Source organism: Peromyscus californicus, unplaced genomic scaffold, assembly GCF_007827085.1.
Source record: "Peromyscus californicus insignis strain IS unplaced genomic scaffold, ASM782708v3 Scaffold_9__1_contigs__length_137607984, whole genome shotgun sequence".
Taxonomy (NCBI): domain Eukaryota; kingdom Metazoa; phylum Chordata; class Mammalia; order Rodentia; family Cricetidae; genus Peromyscus; species Peromyscus californicus.
In genome coordinates, this window is record NW_026294617.1 from 30,494,483 (window position 1) to 30,508,236 (window position 13,754).

The 13,754-nt window shown below is 47.1% G+C and overlaps 2 long non-coding RNA genes across 2 annotated transcripts in view; both read right to left on the reverse strand.

Annotated features, from left to right (window-relative positions):
* Positions 1–13,754, reverse strand: part of LOC128106390 (uncharacterized) — a 57,694-nt gene that overhangs the window by 16,377 nt on the left and 27,563 nt on the right. The window lies entirely within an intron of this gene.
* LOC128106389 (uncharacterized) lies at positions 1,457–5,401 on the reverse strand. The gene is made up of 3 exons (XR_008216685.1): positions 5,175–5,401; positions 4,555–4,592; positions 1,457–2,778 (listed from the first exon to the last, which is right to left on the reverse strand). It is a non-coding gene; the product is annotated as an uncharacterized LOC128106389 (long non-coding RNA).

Sequence of the window (13,754 nt, forward strand, 5' to 3'; positions counted from 1 at the left end):
TCCTGGTAACATGGCCATAAAAATACAATCCGAGATACTGGCATCCTCCAGGTTAACTGCTAATGTGGCTCCGATAAACTGGATGTCAGCCAGCCCCCCACATCACCCTTTGCAGACTTCAACATGGTACAAAGGGACACACACAGTTGTGGGTACACACAGTGCACCCGAGCATGGGCAGGGAGGCAAGGGCACTCGTCACCCCTGCATGATGACAGCATTCTGACGAAGGATGACGTAAGGCTTAGGAAGAGTCTCGCTACCCTGATTGTAAAGTGGTTATCACACAGAAGGCAGGATGGCCTGCCAAAATACAGACACAGAGATGGGCCCGAGGATAATTGCTGTAAATCCCACAGAGAGAGTGGAGACAGGACTGTCAGCAGAACACTCCACCTGGCTGGGTAGCAACACGCTCAGGACTGCAGGGAAGAGTCTAACTTAAGGGAAGGGTGGTTTGGTTTTGGCCACATTTGTTCAAACAAGGTATGGCAGGCCAGCTGGAAGATATGTCAGTCAAGGACGAGGCTCTCTGCTCAGAGGTATTTCTGTCACTTGGACATGACAGCTTCTCAAACCTAAATACAAGGGGAAATTACAACTAGATTTCCTGGGGGCACAGAGTCTGTTCTGATTGCAATTTAGAAAGCCAGCAGATGACGTGGTATGTGTTCAGTCCCTCCTAAGCAACAAGGCCTTTCAGGTACATTCCGTCGACTGCTTATTAGAAGAGGGGACAGGCCCTCCTGGGCCCCTGTTGGGACTCTAGGGAGCTCAGGCATTCCTGACGTTGAATACAAATGTTTGCCCAAACTGACATTTTTTTTTTAATTTATTCCGGAGCTGGAGAGATGGCTCAGCAGTTAAGAGCACCGGTTGCTCTTCCAGAGGACCCGGGTTCAATTCCCAGCACCCACATGGCAGCTCACAGCTGTCTGTAACTTCTGTTCCAGGGGGGTCTGATGTCCTCACACAGACATACCTGCAGGCAAGACACCAATGTACGTAAATTTTTAAAAATGAATAATTTAAAATTTACTCTTTCTGTCTTTCACATCATGCCTCCTAATCCCACCCATCTCCTGTCCTACCCCAACATAAAACAAAATAAAATTTAAGAGAAAAAGATGGGAATAAAAAAGAGAGGAGATAAAGGGGAAATCTCGTCATGGAAGCTGCAGTGTGACAGAGTGAGTCACAGTCAATCCCTTTATCCATACATTTTACATGCAGGCGTTCATCAAAAAGAATCATTGGTCTGGTTCCAGGCCCCTGGTCTCTGCTGCACCGTCGACACTGGGCCTTCATTGGGAATCTTCCTGGACATCCCATTGCTGCTCTATGTGGCGGAGATCCTACAGCCCTGGGACGACAGGACTGACACCACACACACACACACACACACACACACACACACACACACACACACACACACACACACCATGCTCCAGCAGATCACAGATGGGGTGGGCCAACACATAACCCTGGTTCTGGGCCTGGGTAGTTGCAGGATTGGTCAGTCCACCAGCTCTCCCCTGTCTTCATCACCAGAGTGGGCTCCCCAGCACTGCCCTGGCTAGTTCATCCCTTGCAGCCATGAGCAAGGGGCGGGGCCAGTTCTCCTGCTTTCACGTCCTCGGGGGCGGCTCTCCCACACTTACATCTTCAGGGCCAACTCTACTGTGGTGCCCACGCAAGGCGTAGGGGCCTCCCTCCCGAGTGCTGCAGCTGGTGAGGGGCAGGGCCAGCTCTCCCACTCTCATGACCTCAGGGCCAGCTCTCCCACCTGCCTCAGGCATTGATGGGTCCCCCACCCATGCCACCACAAAACAGATGTCACGGGGACAGCTCTCCCATGGTCACAACTTCAGGGCTGGCTCACCCACACCTCCGCCAACCAGGTTGGCTCTATTGTGCTGCCCAGGCAAGGCGTAAGGCTTGTTCTCCTGAGTATTGCAGCTAGTGAGGGGCTGGGTCAGGTCCCCCACCTTTTGCAGATAGCGAGGGAAGGAGGGAATCTATCCCTCATCCGTGCCACCACACGGCATACAAGAGGAGCCTGGCCTGCTCTCCCGTTCTCGTTCCCTCAGGGCCAGCTCTCCCATGCCCCGGCAGACAGGGTCAGCTCTATTGTGCTGCCCAGGTATGATGTAGGACCCTCTGTCCTGAGTGCTTCAGCCAGTGATGAGCAGGACCAGTTCTCCCCAGTGCCACAGTCAGTGAGGGGCGGGGCCAACCTTGCACAGCCCTATCCTCTCTGCCTTCGGTGGTATCAGGAGTCATGGACATCAACAGGGACTGCCGCTGCTTCAGAGCCTGAACCCAGACAAGGGCCGCAACAGAAGCCCAGGCCCAGACGTCACATGGCCCTGGGTGGCAATGAAGCCACCCACCCCAGCCCACTCCTCGTCTCTTTCACCTCTGTCCACAGGACGTGAACTGTTCTGTCTCTCTCTCACATCGCTCCATACAGTTGCTCACCGTAGCAGTGCCGTCTGCCTGGTGCTGCAAGGTGCTGGGTGAGCCAGGGTTTTCTCCTCAGAGCCCAGGGCAGACTGCCCCATGCCGACCGCCCCATGCCAACTTAGAGTGTCATAGCTCTGGGCAGGACCATGCTTCCTCATCACAAGAAGATCATAGTAGTTAGTGCCCAACCTCCTGGCTCAGGGTGGGCTTCTGGTTGGGTCGGAGGTGTGGCTGGAGACCTCTTTTGAGCCTGGGCTAGAAAACCCTGGGCTGCAATCTGTTGAGTTCCACTGCCCATACTGTCATTTCTGCCTGTGAAGAGATCCATGGTGAAGAGATTCATCAGACTCTCAAAAAGATCAGTGATCCACAAAAGGTTAAGAATCACAGTTAAAGCCGAGTGTGTAGTGGTGGTGCACTCCTTTAATCCCAGCACTCAGGAGGCAGATCTCTGAGTTCAAGGCCAGCCTGGTCTACAGAGCAAGTTCCAGGACAGCCAAAGCTAGAAGAAAAAAAAATGCTGGCTGGGTATGGTGGTCCATACTTTTAATCTTAGCATTTGGGAGGCAGACACAGACAGACCACTGTGAGTTCAAGGCCAACCTGTTCCACATAGTGAGTTCTAGATTATACAGGTCTACCCAGTGAGAACCTATCTCAAAAAAAAAAGTTGGGGAGAGATGGTCTGGTGGTTAAGAGCACCATCTGCTCTTCCAGAGGACCCAGGTTCAATTCTCAGTGCCCATATGCCACTCACAACTATTTATAAAACTCCAGTACCAGGGAATCCTACACCCTTTTCTGGCTTCCACAGGCATGAGGTGCAGACATGATACACAGACATGCATGCAGGCAAAACACCCATAAACATAAATTAAATTAGATTAAATTAAACACAGGAACACCAGCTAGTAGTAAAGTACTTCACAGGCCCTGGCTTAAATCCTCAGCACCACAAAATAACCAAACAAATGATCCAATTAAACTGAAACTGCTGTGAAGGGTGAGCCCTTCCCACCAAGCTCTCACTTGCTGACATCATTCAATTCTCCTAAAACCCTAGAGGCTAGTATCAACTCAAAACCACTGCTCTCACCTCAAAGGGAGTAGGAAAGTTTATTTTGGAGCCAAGGATGAGTGACCATGGCTGTAGATTCAGGTGGTCCAAAGAGCCATGTTCCAATGTAGAAATAGTTTTATGATTTTTTTTATAGTACAAAGAAAGTAATAAATCAAGGCTTATTTTTTAATTCAGTGATGGAAATACCAGGGAGGTGGTTATAGCAAAAGAGAGACGTCTCTGTTATCCGTCTCAAATGGTACATGATGACATTCTTGGCCTTTGGGTAGGTGGGAGCTAAGGGCCTGTTTGTACATTCCAGAAAGGGTTTTATCTGACAGTCAGGAGGATGTCAGGTCACACCCAGAGGTGGACAATGGATGACTATTAAGGGAATGAAAAACAGACCAGGCAATTGGCTCCAAACCAGCGACATTTTTATCTCCACAGTCTTAGATGTCCTCGTCATTGGACCAGCCCTGTGAAATCTTTAACACAAGTATAGCTTTTTTTTTTCTAGAAACTTCAGTTGGTACTTAGTCACTTGGTATTTTCTTTTCTTTTAGTAGAAAATAAAATGCAAGATTAATAAAAGAAGATGCTATGGAGAGTCAGTATGAGAATCAGTGTGAGTCTCAGCTGGCCCCTGAAGAGCAGAGCTGAGCCCAGACGTCTGGCAATGGAAGAAAGGCCATTCTAGCTAGATGCAATGGGCAGGAAGAAGCAGAGCAGCAGGAAAGAACATAATGCTAACAGAGGGTATCCCCCTCCTCCTACTGACTGAGGTAAAAAATCACGAGACTTAAGTGCATCCAAGGATTAAACTTCCAGCCCATTTAGTCTTAAATTTCCTGTCACCCAACCCCACTGCAACCAAAGAATAACCCTCGCCTATCAGAGACCCTGACAGAAAGCCAAGGGCTGCTTAATGCCAATATCGATCCAAGCGAGTACATCTGTTTACTTCTAATGCATAGCAAGCAGGGAACGTGGGTTTACTGCGGGTCAGGAAGAAGCCAAGAGCTTACCGAAGGCCTAGGAGCCCAGACAGCCATGTGCAGCATCTCTAGAAGGAAAAGATCATCCATTAAGTATATGAGGTTTAATGCATCGCTAATCCCCCAAGACTGGCCCTACCTCAACATAAATAATATCTGGAGACTAGAATATTCCATGTACAGCGCAATACATTAAATCAGGCTTTTAGACACGCATGGACTATCAGGACATCCTGCTGCCTTCTGAAGCAGAAAAGCCATTCAACAGAGGGAATGTAAGCAGAGAATCCTATGTAATTGAATTGTGGTTTTAAGTCCTGTGACTAACAGAAAGCCAAATTCTGTCCCATGTACCAGGGCCTCCTCTCCTCAGCCTCAGAGAATCCCCAGACACACATCTGGGCCATCACTGTCAGCCATGGATCCTTCAGTGGTGCTATTTTTAGTATCGTACTCTTTTTTTTTTTAAGGGTATTAGTATTAGTCAGGCAGAACTCCAAGGAAATTTCCAATTGGCTCATAAACAAATCTAATTCTTTAATAAGCCAATCTAATTCAGCATCCCTGGATGGGAATAATTGAGATTTTTTTTGTTTCCCACAAATAGGAAGCAATAAAATATTTAAAAAGTAAAGGGCTATGGTGCTGACCTTGTTGAGGTAGATCGTAAGTTCCTGGAGGGCAGGGATAGGATGCCTGGTTGGTTGATCTAATATTTATTAAGTCCTCACCATCTTCTTAGACGCTACAAGTGAATGTATCAGTAGACTTCGTTATAAGAAGAAGAAAAGAACAGACTACTCTTTTAGAAAAGACAAAGTTGTATTCCCTTTGATTTCTTCTTTCCTTCGAGCTGATTAACAACTTGAAAGAGTCGTCGCTATTCTAGAAAAGAGTAGAAAGTGTTGTGTTCTATACCACAAGAACAAAAAGAATCTCTCTCTCTCTCTCTCTCTCTCTCTCTCTCTCTCTCTCTCTCTCTCTCTCTCTGGAATAACAAGGTGGTAAGCAATGGAAAAGCCGGGGGTGGGAAGGAACCATGGGACTCACTACTCCCAAAAACATTCCACTTTCGAAGCACACAATGTCAAAAATGGTGCATAGTGATGAGATTTCATACTTAGTATTTCTCAAGCCACGGCTCTGACTGCAATGGATGTGCTGTCTAAGGAAACCTAAAAATAATTTAAAAAAAAAAAAAACACATGAGGAGAGGCAAATTTCTAACTGTCAAGGCCAGCAAAGCATGCCTCTAAATAAACTCCCTTCTTGTGCCCACCAGCAAGTCACCTGAAAGAAACATCTGTAGTCAGATAGTCACACCGGATGAAGGGGGCAGTTATCCTCTGACCTCACCTGAGGACCGACTTCCAGGAGGTGGAAGCGCCCCCATAGGCTCCAGCAGCTCAGCAGTGCCCAACTGGCAACTTGTCTTCCATTCTGCAAAGACTATGCTTAATAAACATGTCTAATTTGGTTTAAATTTTTTTAATCCATAAAGTCATTACTGAAGGAGTACAGGCTGGTAACGTGATGAACTGACGCGTCTGAAACAGAAGGAAAGCTCAGGCCGGGCAAGGGTTTGAAGGAAACTCCCAGGCCAGGGCGAGGGTTTGCTGCACTGGCCCCCCACCCCCAGCCCTTATGACTGCTCCCTCCTCTCTGGTTCCCTCACCAAGGTACCTACTCTTCCCTTTCAGCATGTTCTTCCTCTCATGCCAAAGATTTTCTGTTGCTTCCTGGCTCTGTGTGTGTGTGTGTGTGTGTGTGTGTGTGTGTGTGTGTGTGTGTGTGTGTGTGAGAGAGAGAGAGAGAGAGAGAGAGAGAGAGAGAGAGAGAGAGAGAGAAGTCATTGCCTCTTTCTAGCCCTACAACCCAATTACTGCCTCCTGTACCATTCAAATTTAATATACTTCTACACATAAACATTCCTTTTTTTGTTTTTAATGAGACAGGGCCTCACGTAACCCAGGCTGGTCTCAAACTTACTATGTAGCCAAGGATGACCTTGAACTCCTGCTGCTCACTCCTGGCTCAGAGAGCTGGGATTAGCATGCCCTGCAGTGTCCACTTTATGCAGCGCTGGAGATCAAACCCAGGGCCTCATGCATGCTCGCTCGGCGAGTATTTTACCAGCTGAGCTTCGTCTCCAACCCCCAAACAGGCCAAATGCCCACCCCGGAACAATTACTTTGTTTTCTTTGAGAGTCTCTCTCATTCAAGCCCTCCCTGGCTAATGGTGTAGCCCAGGGTAGCCTCAAGTTCACAGCAATCCTGCCTCAGTCTTTCAAGTGTTAGAATTAGAGCTGTGAGTCAGAGTCTCAGATATCCCAGAATTCACTATGCTGCCTTGAACTCCTGACGTTCCTGCCATCACACCCCTAGTGCTGGGATTCTGGCCACAGGTCACCACACCCCGTCTATGTAGTGTTTGGGATCCAACCCAGGGCTTCATTCATGCCAAGCAAGCGCTCTACTGACTGAACTACATCCCGGTCTGCTCTCCCTACCCCCCCCCCCCCCCCGACATTGCTCTCTAACAAAAATCCCCAGCACTGGCTGAGTTTTAAAGAAAGCATCTTACAGAGCTGGTCAGGGAGCCCAGCTGACTGCTGACTGACTAGCTGGGCTGCCAGCGTGGCCCTCTTCTGAGTTCGAGTTCCAGCAGGTAACCAGCCATAACATGAGAGGATTTCTGCCCCCTCAGAGAACAAAGAAGATTCTGAAATCCCACCATGCAGTTTATTTAACAAGCCACGTAGCAGATGTGGTTTTAAGGGATTTACGAACCTGACTCGCTTCCTCCTTACTGCAGCCTTAGGAAAAGGGTTCTTCTATTCACCCCATTTCCCAGAAGGCCAAGTGCAGCGAAGTCAGACAATTTGCCCAAAGCCACACACCTGGAAGGCAGCTGTCAGAATGTCCACACGCAGAGTCGGGTTCCAAAGTCTGTTCTTACTTTTTTTTTTTTCAATTTATTTATTGGATAAGGTTGGCAGGGGATGGGGGGCGTGGTGGAGGGGACACACATGTGGCTGTCACAGGACACACGCATAAGTCACAACCAGCCAGATGGTGTGCTGGCTGATGACCTGGACCCACGTGGTAGAAAGAGAAAAGCCAAGTCCGTTCTTTCAACTGCTGCTCTGCTATATAGGGGCCGTCTTTGGCTAAAGGGTTGGGGATGCTTGCAATCCCTTGTACACGCATTCTGTCCACGATTAGAGCCAGTTTCCCTCTATGGGGGAAACCAGATCATCACAAGTCAATCAGTTATTACCCTATTTTATTTCTCCTATTGGGTAACTATTGACCCTACTGTGCAAATCAAGTATGCTCAAGACTCAGGAGTACCATCTTGCCTTTAACATGTGTGCTGACGAGAACTACTCCAGACCAACATTTCCCTTCTCTTCCAGCTCATTCTTCTTGCCAGTCCACATACAGAACCGTCACATTCCCTTTCCAAAAGCAGCTCTTTTTTTTTCTTTTGACCCTAGTGCTGGGAACGCAGCCTTGTGCTAGGCAAGCACCCTCCCTCTGAGACATAGGCCCAGCTCGCCACAGTAGCTTGGGGGTGGTCATGGTGCGCTTGGTGATGGTTTGTTCTGTTTTGTATATTTTGAAACGAAGTCTCACTGTAAGGGCTACACTAGCCTCAGGCTCGCTTTGTAGCCTGGGCTATCCTCACTCCTGCATGCTAGGATTACAGATGGGAACTGTCACACCCCGCAAATGTGACAGAGGGGTGGTGGGGAGAAAGGAAGGGGGGCCTCTTAAAGAACTATTCTCAAGGGCTCTGCCCTACTTCTCATCAAGGTTTAATATAGCAGCCACCGCCGCACCCAGACAGCCCTGAAGCACCCAGTACAGAAGCCAGGAGGCTGGCGTAGAGGAGAACACACCCTACTCTCAGATCCCCCCTGTCCTGTGACAGTCTACATGGCTTCCCAGATAAAAGTGGGCAAAGCAAATGTCAGGCAGCAGCAGTGGGAGGGCAACTCCACTCTTCTCTGCTCAGAGTCAGAACATTTTCTTACTGCAGGACTGGTAGTTTTTAGTGAAGTTTCTTCCAAAGTATGCTGTGCTTTCGAATTTTAAAACCCAGAGGCCCCAGGATTTTTTTTTCCTCCCTTCAAAAATGGATGGCTCTGCTTTTCATTTAAGGTGCAGTTTAGAAAGAAGCAGCCTGTGAAACCAATTAACTAATTGGAAATCACTTAATGACTGTGGCAGCGTTTTGGGTTTCTGGCGTTGGTTCACAGCAGTCAAGAGAAATTGCTTTCCAATATTATGATAAGGTAAGCCGTGGAGGTCTCACGGGGGCGGCTGACGGCTGCTGAGAGAAACAATCAACTCGAATATGCCCACCAAAATAATGGAGACATTATAACTCGGAGCTCAGTGATTGTAAAGCAAAGCAAAACATAAAAATCCAAAGATATGTGGGGATCTGCTGAGAATGAATGCACAGCCATAGTTCTCTGTGATGATTTTTGAGAGCTCACAATCTTCCACACACATTACACTGTGGAAACTGCTCTCACTGAGCCAGCCAGGCATGTGTGGAAAGGGAAGTGACATGCGAAGGGAGAAGAAATAGAGTAAATGCCCACCCCGGAACAATTGTCCAATTAATTGTTTGAGTATGAATACAGTCATTGTTCACATTAGGGAAATAATCTAGCTAATTGCTCAAGAGTTAGCAGAGCCAGAGAAAATAAATTAGCCCAAACACAATGTTTTCTCTATTTGCCATTTGTTTGTTTCAAGGTAGCAAATCTGCTCTTTGCATATTTCCAAAGAGTTTATTTCATTAGAGCTGTAGAAAACAACATCGGCAGCCCCTAAGGCTTCTCATTCCATGTGACTTTATTTAAAAGGGAGATGGAGGGACCCTCACAACCAAAAGGATTTAAAATTGCTGAGGTGGCCATGATCCAGGGCTTCGGACCCGTTTTGAGCGTGGAAATTCTCTTCATCCCCCTTGGTCTTAGTTTACTCATCTGTAAAATGGACTGCTAGAAGAAATGGTTATTCGGATGATGGTCAGATTCTGTGAACATGAGGGGACTACCGATTCTTCAGCAATGATGAACTGTTACCTTCCCCTCCCCTTTGACCCAGTAAGCATGGGCAACAGAGATTGTCTAGGAAAGTGTGGCTAGAAAGACATTCCAGAGGTGGAGGGATGGCTCTGCTGGCAGTGAAGAGCACTCACTGCTCTTGCAGAGGACTGGAGTTAGATCCCCGACATCTATATCAGGTATCTCAAAATTGCCTGTAACTCCAGCTCCAGGGGATCCAGCACCCTCTTCTGGTCTCTACAGGTATCCGCATGAATGCGTGTACACACCCACACCCACACAGAGTGGAGTGGGGAGAATCTCTCTTTAAATACACACCCTTGTCACTCCAGCACCTGCATTTGGGGTTTACTTTACCCCAGCTGTGTTGATTCATCTCCACTGGCACATCCTAACATGGTGGCTGTTACGGCTTAAATGTGAAGTGTTCCCAGCAAGCTCATGTCTCCAGCACTTGGTCTCTAGCATGTGGTGCTGGTTTGAAAGCTGTGGAGCCTTCAAGAGGTGGTTCTCAGAAGAGGGTCACTGGGGCAGACCTTTGAAGATTATACCCACCCTTAGTTCTAGTCCCCACCATCTGCTTCCAGGTCCGCTGACATGAACACACACACCCCATGCTCTTGCCACAATACTTCTTTGTAGTGGGTAGCTGTTCCAGCTTTGACCTTGAAGCACTGCCCCTAGTGAGGCAGCCGGTAACTGCCACGCCTACCTATGACCTGCCCCTGGCGTGTGGCTGAGACAGGAGCCCTTAAGACCGAGATGCGTATGATGCGCCAGCCCTCTTGGCTCCTTGTGATCCTGGGTGCTGGATTGCAGACGGAGTCAGAGTTCTCCAGAGAACCACACTTGACTGCACCTCACTTCTCCCAGATCCTGTAACCGACCCCTTTACTGGTTGTAAGTTACCCCGAAATAAACCTCCTTTTAACGACCAGATAAACTACGTGGAGTTGCCTTGTTAAATCCCCACTTTACTTCTTCTGCAAGGCCTTCCCACAGCGGGGACTGCAGCATCTCTAAAACCATGAGCTGAAGTCAACCTTTTCTCCCTTAAGTTGTTAAGGTCAGGTATTTTTGTCATAAGGACATGAAAGTAACTAAGGCATTTGCTTTGTACTTGGTGATTACTGAAAAGCTGAAAGGATGAAAGATGTTCCCTTCATGATAGCAACACACATAAACACAAGTGCTGTTTATATAAATCACTACGCCAAGCATTAGACTACATAGTGCTTTTTTCTCTTTTGACTCATTCAAAAAAGACTTCCCTAGAAGCCTTTTACACATGAAACACTTAGGGTAAAAGGGCAATATTAAAACTATAATAAAGAGATAGTTCTCCCTTTAAAAAACATTTTATCCTGTATTAGGGAAAATGTTATGATTATTTCTTTCTTGAGTCTTAATTTCCAACTTGCATTCCAGAAAGTGGCATGCTCTACTAATATCAATATTGTATCAAGGCATCAATGCCGATTTTTTAATTATCAATAAAATAATGGTCCATAGGGACTGGGAAAATGACTTTGTGGGTAGAAACACTTGCTGCACAAGTATGATCCCCAACACCCATGTAGAAAGATGGGTCCAGGCACGCCTGCCACCCCAGTGTCGTGGGGAATGCAGAGACAGAGACGAGAGAAGCAGAGGAACTTGCTGGCTGGAAGCTTAGCTCCAGATTCAGTGAGAGAGCCTGTTTTAAGGGACCCCTGACAACCTTCTCTAGTCTGTGGAGGCACACATGTAGACCTCCTGTGCACACTCATGCCCATACACCATTCATATAAACACACACACAAATCAGCAAGTAAAACAGAACACACCTAATGTAAGCAGGGTGTGGTGCCACACATCTGTAATCCCAACACCCTGGAGGTGGAAGCAAGAGAGTCAGGAGTTCCAGATCATCCTCCACTACACACCAAGTTCAAGGCCAGCCTGGGCTAAAAGTGACCCTGTCTCAAAATAATCATAATCATAACAATTTCCCAGATGCAAAATAAAAGGAAAACATTTCAGCCCTCTTAGTGAAAGCAAACCTCCAACATTGCAAAGGAGAAAATCTTGAAAATTAACCTTGGTTGGTTCAGAGCATTTTCCAGGATGACACAGCCTAAGAAAAGCACGCCGTTCAATGGACGACATTCCAAGACCGCCCCACTGGCAGCGTGCTGCACACTGACCAGAAGGTGTGGTTCCTCCTGTGAAGACAGGCTGAACGCCAGCGCACGGCCTTGTTTGCAAAGCTCTGCACTCTGGGGCTTAAATGCCCCTGCTTAACAAATGGTGAGCAATTTAGCCCATCTCACAAAGACAAGACCAAGGCCGGGCTCTAACAATAGCTCTCCTCTCTCGGAGTCCTTGAATTAGTGAATGTTATTACAGAAAGAAAATATGCTTTTTATCTAGGTTGTTACTTTTTCCTGTGCTCATCTGCGGCTTCGCCCATAAGCTCACAGTGTGCAGTTAAATTGGACAATTACCAAGCGAGAAGTACATAATTAATGAACAGTCACTATATATGTTTGGGAAATGGTGACCCAATCACGGAACACATAGCACCACCACTAAAATAAATGACTTGTTCCACTCATTACCTGATCAGCATTTGTTTAGAAGTTCCTTGGTGCCCTATCAAAATTCTAATCAGTTCTGTTTAAATTACAATTTTTTTTGCGCAGCATTGTTAAAAATGCTAATTTATGCTTAGAACCGAACGGCTTTATTTCTTACCTCCAGAAGAAACGGATGAATAAAAACACACTTCTACAGGGCATAGAAGATTATTAAGGGTTCAATGACTATTGGATTTTGCACTTGCCAAAACACATCCTACAACTCAGAGCTGAAGCTTTGGGAAACAACAAGGACGTCCATCTCCATGAAGGGACACAGGACTGATACTGCAGCATCTGCCACCACCCTTGAGATGCTGCTTTTGAGGATGGGACCAGCTTTAAAGGTATAGAAAGAAAAACAAGCCTCAACTGCTGCTGCAAAGCATCTCGACAACGACGACGTCAATGTTTAGGCAACCTTCTTGCATGCAGAGGAACATCTCCAGGCCCAGTATCCCACTTGTTTGTGATGCTGTGCCCAGTGGAGATCCAATGGTAACTCCACTCCTCTTTTTCCCTGTTAGTTTGGTACCCAAATGTAGGACCAAAGTGGCCCCTCTAAGCAAGGAGAGTGACCTCACACAAGTCAAGACTCGAGAACCGTTTTCACTTCCTCTGAATACAAGTGTTAGAGTGTATAGGGGTCGGGGAGAAAGAAAAGAAAAGAAAAACCAACTCCTGGTCAAATGAATGGCATCTCTGGCTTGCATGGAGACCTAACATTCCAGCTGGGGCCAGGTTGTTCACTCGGCCAAGGTCCTACCCCTAGGAAAGCAGGCTAACTTCAAGCCATGCTAAAGAGGTGGGTGAAACAGTCAGTCCTGTGATGAGGCACCCTGCTTTCCCCCTCTGACCCTAGTACAGTAACTGGCAGAGCCACAGGGCTACAGAACGGACGCTTGCCTGCTACAGGGCAATTTCTCCCTTTCTTCTTTCTCTCTTCTAAGCACGCTTTCCTTGACACGTTGGGCTTTCTTCTCCAACATTTTGAACATCTCACCTTTCCCTAAAGCCTCCCTCCCTGTCCTGGGTCTGACCTCCGTGCAGCTTAAAAGGTCATGGGTTTTTGTTTGTTTGGTTTGGTTTTTTTCCTTCTCTTTTCTATGCTCCTCCTCCAGGCAACTGCTGAAGTTTACAATTGACCTACCATGGGGTTTTTCTTTTAAACAGAACAGTTTTTTTCTTGAACTTCCATGTGAGTCCATTCATAAACTCTTATTAATGAGACTGAGAAGTGAGGAGGCCCAGATTTCCCTTGTATCATAAAATCAGACACTTGTCACCTACAGGTGGTCCAGACACATCCTAAGTTGTTTAGAATCCAGAAGACCTCAGAATAAGGAGAAGATTGCAAATAATGTTGTGGAACTTGCTAGAAATCTGCTATGAGATCTTACAGGTCTTAGCTTCTGAGCCAAGGGTACAGCTTAACAGAGAACTTGCCTAGCGTGTCTGAAGCCCTGGGTTTAACCCCCAGCACCATATAAACCATGAATAGTGGTGAACACCTGTAACACCGATG